General features: G+C 43.4%; 1 pseudogene; it reads left to right on the top strand.

The window, feature by feature from the left end:
• Positions 1-14,527, top strand: part of LOC125645028 (uncharacterized) — a 170,605-nt pseudogene that overhangs the window by 128,802 nt on the left and 27,276 nt on the right.

Genomic DNA, 14,527 nt, shown 5'->3' with positions numbered 1-14,527 from the left:
ACAGGGCTAACTTGAGCTCTTACCCAGGTGTTGCCCCTGCCCCCATCCTGTCCACACACAAAGCCCTCTCAACCAAGTGGGGTGGTGCTTTACACCCAAGCTTGCTGGCCTGTAGGCTAGAGGTTGGGGGCAGCTTGCATACTTGGCAGTGAGGACGTAGGCTAAGTCGCTCAGTGCTGGTAGTCCTCCAATGCCTTTTCCACAATTCCTCTTGTGTCCCCAGATGGACAGACAAGTTCTCCCAGAATTCACTGGGAAAGAATCCCAGAGCAGCTCAGTTACTGCATACCAAAAACCCAAGGGAAGCCTTAGTGACACACACAGGGAAGTGCAGCACCAGGGAGGATGCAGGAATGCCAGTGTGACTTTGCACAATGGTTGCTCTCACCTTGCCCAGGCCAACCCGGGTGTCAATCACCTGAGTTAACTCTGTAGTGAAGACACTCTTAATTAGTCTTTAAAGTGCTTGGAGCGCCTTGGATGACAGAGACTACTATATATAAGTATATCTGGATAATAACTAGGGCTGTCAATTAATCACAGTTAACTCATGTGATTAACTGAAAAATTAACTGCGATTAAAAAACGATTAATTGCACTGTTAAACAATAGAATACCAATTGAAATTTTTAAATATTTTGGAATGTTTTTTCTACATTTTCAAATATGTTGATTTCTAGTACAACACAGAATACAAAGTGTACACTGCTCACTTTATATTTTATTACAAATATTTGCACTGTAAAAAACAAAAGAAATAGTATTTTTCAATTCACCTCATACAAGTACTGTACTGCAATCTTTTTATCATGAAAGTGTAACTTACAAATGTAGATTGTTTTGTTTTATGTTACAAAAACAATGTAAAACTTTAGAGCCTACAAGTCCACTCAGTCTTACTACTTGTTCAGGCAATCGCTAAGACAGACAAGCTTGTTTACATTTATGGGAGATACTGCTAACTGCTTCTTATTTACAATGTCACCTGAAAGTGAGAACAGGCATTCGCATGGCACTTTTTTAGCTGGTGCTGCAAGGTATTTACATGCCAGATATGCTAACATCAGCATGGACGCATGTCTTTTGGAATGGTGGTTGAAGCATGAAAGGACATGAATCTTTAGCACATCTGGCACATAAATATCTTGCAACACCAGCTACAACAGTGCCATGTGAATGCCTGTTCTCTCTTTCAGGTGACATAAACAAGAAGTGGGCAGTATTATCTCCTGCAAATTATAACCAAACTTGTTTGTCTGAGCAATTGGCTGAAGTAGGACTGAGGGACTTTGTTTTATTTTTGAATGCAGTTTTTTTTGTTCATAATTCTACATTTGTAAGTTCAACTTTCATGATAGAGATTGCACTACAGTACTTGTATTAGGTGAATTGAAATATACTATTTCTTTTGTTTTTTACAGTGCAAATATTTGTAATCAAAATAAATATAAAGTGAGCACTGTACAATTTGTATTCTTTCCTGATTCTGGATCCTAGTAGCTGATTCCCAGAGATTGAGTCTGCAACTGCTTCAAACTAAAGGACTTAGTCCTGCTCCTGAGGTGGCAAAGGGTCATGGTTTCAGTGCTGACTGTCATAGGTTTGGACTCTGACGTCAGCCTGAATGTACACTCATCCAATCAGAGGGCGCACACAATCCTATAAGTTAAAGTCTGCTGCAGTTTCCACGGTAAACATCTGATGAAGTGAGCTGTAGCTCACGAAAGCTCATGCTCAAATAAATTGGTTAGTCTCTAAGGTGCCACAAGTACTCCTTTTCTTTTTGTATCTGACCAGTCACAGCTCACCAATAGAACTCCCATAATTGTTTGTGATGAATGGGACTTCGAGTGAAGTTAGAGGTGTAAGCTTTGGCTTAGCCTGTCAAGGAGACTTAGGCTCCTATGTCGCTTAGGCCTTGCAACACTGAGCAAAGTGATGCCAAAAATCTCTAAAAATCTGGGCTTTAGGACCCAAATTGATGCTTTACAAATCTGGGCTTTAGAACCTAAATCTGGGTGTAGGAGCCTAACTTGAAGCTCTTATTTAACTCTTAGCCATAAACCTCTACAGACTTCACCTTCTGCTGATCTCTACCTGGGGAAAAGATGTTTTAGTAGCTATTGTAGAAAGAATTTAAAGAGAAAAGGAGGATCATTAATATGCAAATATACTCCTGAATGTTTAAAATCTGGACATTTTTCATTCCAAAAGGAGAGCATCTAGAAGTTATATCCCCTCTGAAATCCTGTGTTGGGAGGAATTGCCAACTGTCCCAATTTTATCATATTTCACAATATTTGGAGACTTTCTTAAAGTCCCAGCTCCTGGAGTCAAGTGATTAGGTGGGACTCTCAGCTTTCATTGTTTTAAAAGATGTTTCTAGCTTAATGGTTCCAAAGAAAAGCTTGAAAATGTGACCCAAATGGACTTTAGAAAGCAACAAAACAGAAGGCAAATGGAATGAACTTCAAAAGTATTCTTTGGCTTAAAAATCATGATTTTAAAATCTCCTGATTTTGGGGGTCCTGACACATGGTTTTTCAACACTTGAGCAGGTAATACTGAAAATGCGCTCTGGCTTATAACTATTAATGCCATTACATCTTGCAAAAAAATGTTTATATTGATTGGGAGCAGGGCCTCAGGGGAGAAAGAGTGGTAAGGGGGCCAGCCCATGGTGAAAAGTTGATGGACCAGGCCTGCCCACTTTCAAAAAGTGGGAGGGCCCTGGTCCCTTGGCCCCCACTGTTCCGGCACTCATGCTGCAAACTCCTTGGGCAACCTTATACCCCAGCATATGATCCAGCAGCGGAGGCCTGGTACCACTATTTGCAGGGCCCACCACATCCTAGGGACCCTTCTTTTTGGGCATTCTGGACACCTTATGATCCCTACCATGGACACCAGGCACCATCGCAGGCATCTTATTGATGATCTCCCATTTCCCCAAGGGCTCCATTGGCCTATGGGGAAAGGGCAGACATCGAACCAGTACCACTGACTCCGCCGGTCCCACTGCTGCTTCATCATTGCAGGCCAAAGCGCTCATTCCTCTCCCACGCTCTCTGCTCGATGACCATCGCCAGTACCAGGACTTGCTCCAGAGGGTAGCAGCAGACTTGGGGCTTCTATTAGAAGAAGTCCAGGACCCACAACAGCAGCTCCTGGACTTTCTTCAACCCCAGGAGCTCACTTAGGTGGCTCTATCCATTCTTCAACTGGTGCGGGCAGTATGGTGCACTCCTGCCTCCTGTGCCCCCACACCAAAGAGGGTGAAGAGGTGGTATTTCATGCCTGCGAAACAGGCAGATTTTCTCTTCACACACCCACTCCCAGCTCTCTTGTTATTCACGTGGCAGCAGAGCAGGTACGCCAGCACCCACAGAAGTCTACTCCTCCAGACAGGGTGGCACAGAGGATGGACCTGCTAGGCAGAAAAGTATATTCCTCAGTGAGACTACAGTTCTGGATTGAAAACTACCAGGCTCTGCGAGCCAAGCATGACTTTAATAATTACAGTAGGCTAGTAGAGTTCAAGGACAACCTGCCACCGGATCAACAGCAGCAATTCTAGGCGCTGGTAGAGGAGGGGTGAATGGTGGCCAGGTTGGTCCTCCAGGCTGGTGGGGATGCAGACAATATGTCCTCTTGTTCTCTAGCCACTCTGGTCATTATGTGCTGAGACTCATGGCTACAATCGTCTGGCTTCCCCAGGCATGTCCAAAATACAGTCAAGGACCTGCCCTTTAATGAGAACAAGTTGTTCCATGAGAAGATGGACAAATCCCTTTATTTGCTGAAGGACTCCAGGGCTACACTATGGTTCCTTCGTATGTACGCCCCAGCCCCAAGACGCAGGCAGCAGAGACAACCATTCCATCCTTGACCACACTCTCCCTACCTGGACTACTACCAATGCCAACAGGAGGTACCATGTATGCAGAATGGTTCAAAATGGCTGTACTTGCCCACCTCCACCACAATCACCTCTTCGACTCTTTCCCAGCAGCAGCCAAAACCTCAGTTTTGACATGCAGGTTGAGACCCATGAACCTTCCCCGATGACACCTATGGTGCCCTGTATCATCTTTGGGAGCATCTTCCCTATTCGTCCACAATTGGGGAGAAATTGCCATGGAGAGTTGGGTACTGGAGATCATCCACCACAGATACTCCACAGATACTGGTTCTCACCTCATCAACACCCCACCCTGGACTTCCCCAACAAGTGGACAGTTGGGGAAGCAGAGTCAACAGTGGACACTCTGCTCTTCCAGGGGGCCATAGAACCTGTCCCACCTCAATACAAGAGAAGAGCCACCTTCTCACTCTACTTCCTCATCCCAAAAAAGGGCGGAGAGCGCCACCCCATTCTAGGTCTTCGGATGCTAGACACCTTTACCAGAAAGTCCAAATTCCATATGGTAACACTGGCATCGATTATTCCCTCCATCCCCCAGGGAGCCTGGTTTGTGCTTCATATTGAAAGGCACACTTACTTCGATGTAGATGTTCATCCTGCCCACTGCAAGTTTTTCCATTTTCAGGAAGAACACCAACACTACCAGTTTTGGGTCCTTCTGTTTGGTATATTGACATCTCAACAAGTGTTCAAAGAGGTCTTCTCTGTGATAGCAGCCCAAATGTGCCATTTTGGCCATTCAGTATACCCCTACCTTAACAACTGGCTCCTCCTGCTGCTATCGCGCCAGGAAGTAACCTCTGCGATCCTCGTCCTTCACACACTATTAGCATCAATGAAGAAAAATCAGTATTGAAAGCTATACAGATGATACACGTGCCAATAAAGTGTCTCGACTCCATCGTGGTGAGAGCTTTCCTTCCAGCAGACCACTTCACAACACTGACGTCCTGCATCGAAGACCCTACACCATGGTCCGCCACTGTCTCTCTCTCCTTGGCCATATGTCTACCTGCTTCTATGTGACACCACACTCAAGTCTCCATATGCATTGCCTCCAGATGTGGCTCCTCTGTCTATAGACCCAGCACAGACCATATGCAGACCAGAATTCCCCAGACCGGGCTAGCCTCCCTCACGTGGTGGGCAGATCCTTCCAAGGTCATGACCGACATCCCCCTTGTCCCTCCCACACCACAGGTCACTATCACAATAGATGCCTCCCTCATGGGTTGGGGAGCCCACCTGGACCCGCCACATGACCCGGGGAGTGTGGATGCCATGGGAGGCCAGGATGAACATAACCATGCTAGAGCTCTGAGCAGTCCATTTAGCATGTCAGGCCTTTCCCCCACTCATTCAGTCCTTCCATGTTTAACTGCTCTCTGACAACTTCATGGCTATGTTGTACATCAACCAGCAGGGCGACACCAAGTCACCCTCCCTCTGTTTTTGAGTCTCTTTGCCTTTGGAACTGGTGCATAAAAACCACGTAACACTTCAAGCCATGTATCTCCCAGGCACCTAGAATTCCCTGGCTGATGCATTCAGCAAGACTCTCTACTTCAATCACGAGTGAGAACTGCATGATGCCACCATGCTACAGTATCTCTTTGAGAACTGGGGCATCCCTCGGTGGGACCTCTTTGCCACTTGTCAGACCTGGAACCTGCCCCTCTATTGTTCCAGCAGAGCAATAGGGGAGGACTCACAGGCGATGGGCTCCTCCTCCCTGGACAGAACACTTCTGCTACACCTTTCTTCCCATTCCCCTTCTGCCACAAGTACTACTCACAATTCGCCGGAACAGCCACTGTGATACTCGTAGCTCCAGTCTGGCCCTGTCAGTTCTGGGTCACAAATGTGAATGGCACATATGAGAGACTTGGGGAAGCCAAGCCTCCTCAAAAAAGGCTAGCCATGCAGGGGGCAAGAAATGCAGGATGGAGGTGTGTCGGCCTTTGGAGTGCCGCCGCTGGAAGCTTCCTAGAAGTGAGTCCCACTTGCCCTCCGCCTGAAGGCCCCACTCTGCCTCTTCCCCCAAGGTCCACCTCTCGCTCCTCTCCACCCCCTGTTCCGCACCTGTCATTCATCCTTAAGGCAGGAAAAAGTGATGGGGCCATGACCCCTTGGCCCCCCAACCTGTTCCATCACCCCTTAGCTGAGTTGTTACAGCATCAGCATGCACGCCAGGAGGAGGAGGAATCCCAGAGCTGGGCCAGGCAGTGTGAGGCTGTGAGTGCTCATGCCGGAGGAATTTAAAATTTAAGTAGCTCAGGACCTTCAGTATTGCTCCTACAGTGCTCTCTGCTGTCATATTCAAACCTAACCCACAGGATGATTTTCTTATTTCTTGCCCCTCTGTTAATATCTCTGCTCTCCTGTGATCTTTCATTTCTTAAATCTGTGCTTTGATTTTCTATTTCACTTTTTGTGACCAGTTTCTACTTGAGGCATTTGGAATCCAGTTCTTCTCGTAAGAACTTTGAAAATCCACTCCCTGAACTGCATATGAACCCCAAGAAGAATTCAGTATCCCCTGCCTATGCTAACTCATCCAGTGTGTGACAAAGTTCCTCCTCTGCCTTGGTGGGTCCTGCGCTTTTTGATGGATTTGCTCACCTGAGAGGTTCACGGCAGCCCTCAGTTTGGCTGTTTCTGCTAGAGGCTCAAACCTGCCATTCACTCAGCTAACTTCATCACTGGCCAGCATGGGGGAAACGGAGAATAATCTCCACAGTCTCGGTTGTCCCACCTAATGGGTCAGGGACAGGCCAGATCCCTTTCCAAATTAGACCTTCCCTTCTGGTGTTGTCCTCCTGTGTCCGATCAGGAGTTGGGGGGAAGCCGGGCCAGCCCTCTACAGCGGGTTCCAGCCCAGAGCCCTGTGGATAGCAGCTGTCTACATCTCCTGTATCAGCTGCATGACCGCTACAGCTACAACTCCCTGGGCTACTTCCCCTTGGCCTCCCCCCAGCACCTTCTTTATCCTCACCACAAAAAGAAAAGGAGGACTTGTGGCACCTTAGAGACTAACCAATTTATTTGAGCATGAGCTTTCGTGAGCTACAGCTCTGATGAAGTGAGCTGTAGCTCACGAAAGCTCATGCTCAAATAAATTGGTTAGTCTCTAAGGTGCCACAAGTACTCCTTTTCTTTTTGCGAATACAGACTAACACGGCTGCTACTCTGAATCCTCACCACAGGATCTTTCTCCTGAAGCCTGATCACACTTGTACTCCTCAGTCCTCCAGCAGCACACCTTCTCACTCCTTGCATGCCGTCCACTAACTGATGGGAGGTCCTTTTTAAACCAGGTGTCCTGATTAGTCTGCCTGTCATAATTGATTCTAGTATATTCTTAATTGGCTCCAGGTGTCTTAATTAGCATGCCTGTCTTAACTGGTTCTAGCAGGTTCCTGATTGCTCTAGGGCAGCCCCTGCTCTAGTCACTCAGGGAACAGAAAACTATTCCTCTAGTGGCCAGTATATTTGCCTTCGACGAGACTCCTGTACCCTACTGGTCTGGTCTGTCACAAGTATAATCAGTCTGAAAACCATTAGCCATCATTGTTTCATGATCAGTTCTACATTTTCAAATATATTTATTTCAATTTCAACACAGAATACAAAGTGTACAGTGCTCACTGTATTTCATGTAGAGCTGATCAATGAATAAGCTTTCTAAAAGTATACCTTAGCTATGATAGTAATTTAAATGTTATTACACAGTCTGCATTACAGTCTGAATTTACTTAGATTGTAAGTTCTTTGGGGCAGGGATCATCTTGGGGAAATGGTAATACGAATAATAATAATTAATAAACAGCTGCTTATCATCAGGGGCCTCATTTCAGAAAAATTCCTCGGGGCAGTAGAAGTTGTGTCAGCATGTAGAACATGCTTAACATTATATCCTGCAAAGTTGGGGCACTGGGCGGGGGGAGAGGGAGACAAAAAGTGGAAGACATAATGGATCATATAGACTAGGGGTTCTCAAACTGGGGGTCAGGACCTTCAGGGCATCGTGAGGTTATTACATGGGGGGATCACAAGCTGTCAACCTCCACCCCAAACCCCGCTTTGCTTCCAGCTTTTATAATGGTGTTAAATATATTAAAAAGTGTTTTTAATTTATAAGGGGGGGTTGCACTCAGAGATTTGCTATGTCAAAGGGGTCACCAGTAAAAAATGTCCTGCAGCATTCTAATCAATGGGAGTTTTACAGTTCACTTCAATAGGCACAGGATCAAATTCGCACAGTTTCAGGGTGAGAAAACCTGGCTTTGTGCTGGAAATGGCCCACCTGTTGATCACTTTAGATAAGCTATTACCAGCAGGACAGTGGGGTGGGAGGAGGTATTGTTTCATATTCTCTGTGTGTATATAAAGTCTGCTGCAGTTTCCATGGTATACATCTGATGAAGTGAGCTGTAGCTCACGAAAGCTCATGCTCAAATAAATTGGTTAGTCTCTAAGGTGCCACAAGTACTCCTTTTCTTTTTGCGAATACAGACTAACACGGCTGTTCCTCTGAAACCTCTTAATATAGCAACTCTGAGAGCAAAAGTCCTTTGGAACACAGATCAAATCATTTAAGATTAAAACTAGCTCCCATAAAGTTTCTATAACCTGGAAAATCTGACTGTTGCTTCACTGTGGAGAGTGCACAAAAAGAACCAGAAGCAGAACAAACTAAAGACAGTACTCCAAACAGTCAGTAACATGAGCTGTTAAGTTGACACCACCATTGAATTAAGTTGACTGAAGGAGGTCTGATTTTTCTTGGCACCCTTGCAAAGTGCAAATGTTTAAATAATAGCATCAAGAAGCTAAAAGCACATTGTTTATAGCGAAAGCAATCCTTTTGTGTGACTTGAAGCTGTATTTTTTTTTCTTGTACGTGCTGGCATTTTTTAACACCAGAACAAAGCAGTCATTAATTGATCACAATTTACCAGAAATAACTTTCTCTCAGGGTATTATGGATTTTTCTTCCTCTTTTCTTTCCATACAAATAAGGTAATTATTTTCTTTAGACCAACCAGGAATCCTGCATTCTTTTGCCAGACATAGAGTATTCTGCATGCTGCTCCTCTTGGAGATTACAAAACAAGGCTGAAATATTTCTCACTACTCAAGTTGCAGGTGGCCTGTACGTTACTTGGGTAAAATATATTACAAGTAGAACCAGAGCAATTCCTACAGTCACACACAACTCCTGCTGACTTAACTGGGACTTTACCTGAGTTAGGAGTGAAGGATTTGAGAAGAAAATGCAGGGTGCTGGTGACCAAGACTTGATATTTTTAATAGCTGTCTATTTAGAAAGTATAAGCCATTTTACAAATCATTGCCAGGCAGGTTCCATGAATGCAATAGTAACAATGACAAAAATGAACATATCACTTTTTGAGGAAGAGACACACAATGCAATGACATTGCCCAGTGTCTCTACAGGACATGGTAATACCACATTAGAGGACTGACTTCTTTCCATCACTATGGGGGGCAAAATCCTGGCTCTGTCGAAGTCAATGAGAGATTTGCCATTGATTTCATTAGAGCCAGGATTTCACCCTTTGTTTCTAGGAATTTTCTTAAACTGCAAAACAATTCACTCTTTGCTCATTAACAAACTACAGCAGGTCTATTATAGTAATCAATTTTGCAAAAAGACAATCCAATGCAATTGGTGGAGGTTTTTCACAGATGAGTTTGCAATATATCTGAGCATTGTATAAATGGCAACCAAATATCAGTATCTCTGTCTATTTTGGTGGGTGTACTCGATGAATGAATATTATTTTTACCATAACCACGATCTTCCATATTTTTTGGAACCATTCCTCTAATGTGGGGGATTTTTGCTTTGCCATTGAGGAGCCATCAATTTAATTTTTCCTTTTTAGTATATTTCTTGTATTTAATTGCCGAGTACAGAGCTAAAGGTGAAGTTAGCAGGTGATACGAATACAATTAACAGAAGCAGTGAGTATTTGTACAGATTAGGTCCATGTTAGAAGCTTTATCATCTGCCCTTGGAGAGGTAGGTAAGAGTGCAGTCTATTTGCCAGTGCAATTTTCACCTGGGTGAGTGCTGTGTTAGGATAAGTTGAAGGACATTTAGAACATTAGCACCATCTGGCTGGAACCAGGGTGAAATCAGATGTGAACGAACTGTGGTCCCAAGTATGAGACAGGTGGGAACCATGCTATTGTTGTCTTCAAGTTGTGTCAAAGAATTTGCACATTTCTAATAAGAGGGAGAAAGCAACTGCAGATACCACAGATGTAAGGGTAGGGGTCCCACATAGATCGGAGGCCTCAGAGGCAAGAGGGCACAGGGCAGGGAATACTGTCTCCTATAATGGTTATTTCAGCCTCAGAGGTACCCAGCATCCACCCTCCCTGCTCCCACAGTCCTTATGTTAAACCACAGTGGCCAATGGAAAGCTTTATTAATGTTTATTTATATACAAATACCCATATGCATACATTTGGGGATAGCCACCATCTTGGATAGCAGCAGGGATTAAATCAGGGGCCTCTGGAGCTAAATGTCTGATTCGCTTCAGCTGGAGCTAAAAAGCCAGGCTCTTCAGCACAGAGTTGTAGCAGACTCAGACTCTGTATGATTCAGGCACACAGTCACGTGCACAAGGACCACAGTTCTATTTCCACAAGTATTGATGGTGGCAGTGTTTGGCTGGTCATTTGTGGGGTGGGGATTACCTGGGTGAGTGTGCAGAAACAATAACCTAACAGCAACCTATCTGACCAGCCACCCAGTGCGGACGGAGTACTCAGAGCACTGACTGTGACTGTAAAATGATGAGTCATCCCTGACCTAGAGCCTGATTAAGACACATGCACTGATGAGTCATGCTGTGCTGGGTTCCAGCCAATCCACAAGCCAGGAACTGGCCTGGTGACTCTCAGGGTGAGTATAGAAGCCTCACAGCAGCTTAGTTTGCTCAACATCACTCTAGGGCTTGGAACGCTTCCTTGTTTAACAGTGGCAACAGCCTCCGCAAGCCTTGCTCTAGCCCTGTTCCTTGTCCTGCTCCATCCTACTTCTCACTCCGGCCTCATTCCAGCCCCGCTCTAGCCTCCTAATTCTGGCTTTGATCCCTGACTCCAACTGCAAGGCCCGACCACCCCCATCATGCTTTCTGACAGTGGTAAATCATTAGTTCAGGAATGATCCAAAAAAGGGGTTTTTGTCAAGTAAATTGTTCACTGCAATTCAGTTGCCGATCTCTAAAATAGGCACTGATTCAGCAGAGCACTTAAACCTGTATTTAACACCCATTGAAATCAACAAAACTTAATGAGATGCTTAAATTAGTGCTTTGCTGAATCAGAGCCCAAAGACTCACCTTTCTTTAAAATCCCCCGTCATGCCCCTCGATCTGTTTTGCCCCATGGCTGTCAGCCCCGGGCGGCTGGGGGTTCAGTTAATACAGAGAGCTGGATAATGGAGGCTTGAATAATCTGGGTTCTACTATATATGTTTTTATTTTTTCATAAAATGTAAAAACTAATGATTCTCTGTAAAAATGGAAATTCCATGTTTTTCTGTGGCAAATGGATTTCTAGGATCCCAGGTAACAAGTTCACACACAGTCCTGTAGTGTTCCCCCATGTCATGGACCTATGCACATACACAGAAAATATTGTTGTGCACCCTATGGGACTGGATCTCTTCTTTCTTTCAGGCACTCAATGGATTTGTCATTGCAGTCACGGCAGACGGTTCTGTCTTCTACGTCTCGCCTACAGTTCAGGACTACCTGGGATTTCATCAAGTGAGTAGCATTTTTTTCCTGATCTAAGAAGAGGGTGGTGTAGTTTAAACGTGATCAGTTGCTAATGTCCATTACTAGCTGAGAGGCTGTTTCTTCTCTTGGAAGATCATAAGATATAATACACACCCACACACACATATATATATATATATATTAGAGCTGTTGATTAATCACCGTTAACTCACACAATTAACTAACAAAAATTAATCATGATTAAAAAAATTAATCGCGATTAATCGTAGTTTTAATTGCACTGTTAAACCATAGAAGACCAAATGAAATTTATTAAATATTTTGGATGTTTTTCTGCATTTTCATATATATTGTATTCTGTGTTGTAATTGAAATCTAAGTGTATATTATTTTTATTACAAATATTTGCACTATAAAAATGACAAACAAAAGAAATAGTATTTTTCAGTTCCCCCATACAAGTACTGTAGTGCAATCTCTTTGTCATGAAAGTGAAACTTATAAATGTAGATTTCTTTTGTTACGTAACTGCACTCAAAAACAAAACAATGTAAAATTTCAGAGCCTACAAGTCCATTCAGTCCTACTTCTTCTTCAGCCAATCAGTAAGACAAACAAGTTTGATTACATTTACAGGAGATAATGCTGCCGCCTTCTTATTTACCATGTCACCAGAAATTGAGAACAGGCATTTGCATGGCATGTTTGTAGCCAGCATTGCAAGGCATTTACGTGACAGATATGCTAAACATTCGTATGCCCCTTCATGCTTCAGCCACCATTCCAGAGGACATGCTTCCATGCTGATGATGCTCGTTAAAAAAATAATGTGTTAATTAAATTTGTGACTGAATTCCTTGGGGGATAATTATATGTCCCCTGCTCTGTTTTACCCGCATTCTGCCATATCGTTCATGTTATAGCCGTCTCAGATGATGACCCAGCACATGTTCATTTTAAGAACACTTTCACTGCAGATTTCACAAAACGCAAAGAAGAACCAGAATGAGATTTCTAAAGACAGCTGCAGTGCTCAACCCAAGGTTTAAGAATATGAAGTGCCTTCCAAAATCTGAGAGGGATGAGGTGTGGAGCTTCCTTTCAGAAGTCTTAAAAGAGCAACACTTTGATGCGGAAACTACAGAACCTGAACCAGCAAAAAGGAAAATCAACCTTCTGTTGGTGGCGTCTGACTCAAATAATGAAAATGAACATGTTATCGAGTCCTCAGCATGAACGCATGTCCCCTGGAATGGTGGTTGAAGCATGAAGGGACATATGAATCTTTAGCGCACCTGGCACGTAAATACCTTGCAACGCCGGCTATAACAGTGCCATGAGAACACCTGTTCTCACTTTCAGGTCACATTGTAAAGAAACGGGCAGCATTCTCTCCTGCAAATGTAAACAAAATTCTCTGAACAAGTAGGACTGAGTGGACTTGCAGGCTCTAAAATTTTACGTTGTTTTATTTTTGAATGCAGATTTTTTGTACATAATTCTACATTTGTAAGTTCAACTTTCATGATAAAGAGATTGTACTACAGTACTTGTATTAGGTGAATTGAAATATACTATTCCTTTGTTTTTTTACAGTGCAAATATTTGTAATCAAAAATAAATATAAAGTGAGCACTGAACACTTTGTATTCTGTGTTGAAATTGAAATCAATGTATTTGAAAATGTAGAAAACATCCAAAAATATTTAAATAAATGGTATTCTATTATTGTTTAATAGTGCAATTAATCGTGATTAATTTTTTTAATTGCTTGACAGTCCTAAAATAAATATATGTGTGTGTGTGTATGTATGTGTACACACACACACACTAAATATTTCCCTCTCATACTGTTTAAATAGGTAAATAAAATGATGAGTTCACACTATTGTGGCTCTTTTGGGTAATGTTGATGGCTAATTTGTCTCTGGAAGCACTGAGGTCCGAATATCACTGCTACAGAATTTAAAAGTATGTAATTATAGCATTAAACTGCACTTCACTTGCTGTACATTGTGCCAGATTCATCATTTTCCTGTGCAAAGTGAGTATGCATGCTTTGCACTGGTGGAAATGACCTAGGTCAGGTGTAGGGCACCAGCAAAGCAGCTCTGTTAAGTAAAGCAGAGTAATAATGAACATTTGTTGGTGTGTTTGTAGCCCAGCTAAGTGGGCTTCAGGGTGAACTCAGCCATCCCCAGAATTGCAGTTAAGGAAGGGGGGATAACTCAGTGGCTTGAGCATTGGCCTGCTAAACCCAGTGTTGTGACAGCCCTAAAATAAATATTTTTATGTATATATATGTGTGTGTGTGTGTGTATGTATGTATGTATGTATGTATGTGTATCCTTGAGAGGGCCATTTAGGGATCTGGGGCAAAAATTGGGGATTGGCCCTGCTTTGAGCAGGGGGTTGGACTACATGACCTCCTGAGGTCCCTCCCTATGATTCTAAGGCAGCATTTCAAATCCAAATGCAGATGTGTTACCTTCATACTTACAGAGTGAAATCCTGGCTCATTGAAGTCAGTAGCAAAACTCCCATTGACTTCAATGGGGCCAGGATTTCCCCCAGGGCATTATTTGAGAAAAACAACATGCTTATGTCATTAAAGATGGTGTTGTAACACATATGCATAAAGGGACAGAAATAAAGGTGTACAATGAAGCCTTCAAGTTAGCAATTGTATGGAGTATACATGTATATTCTCTTTACACAATTCCTTCTTCTGAAAAATATATTTTGTTTCCTGCCACAATGTAGTTATAAAAGCACTATCCAAAGGTAACATATTTTTTCCCCATGTCGGTTTCTAAAA

This window comes from Caretta caretta, chromosome 11, assembly GCF_965140235.1.
Source record: "Caretta caretta isolate rCarCar2 chromosome 11, rCarCar1.hap1, whole genome shotgun sequence".
Taxonomy (NCBI): Eukaryota; Metazoa; Chordata; order Testudines; family Cheloniidae; genus Caretta; species Caretta caretta.
The sequence above is the reverse complement of the archived record's forward strand: the minus strand, read 5'-3'. Positions and strand labels throughout refer to the sequence as shown.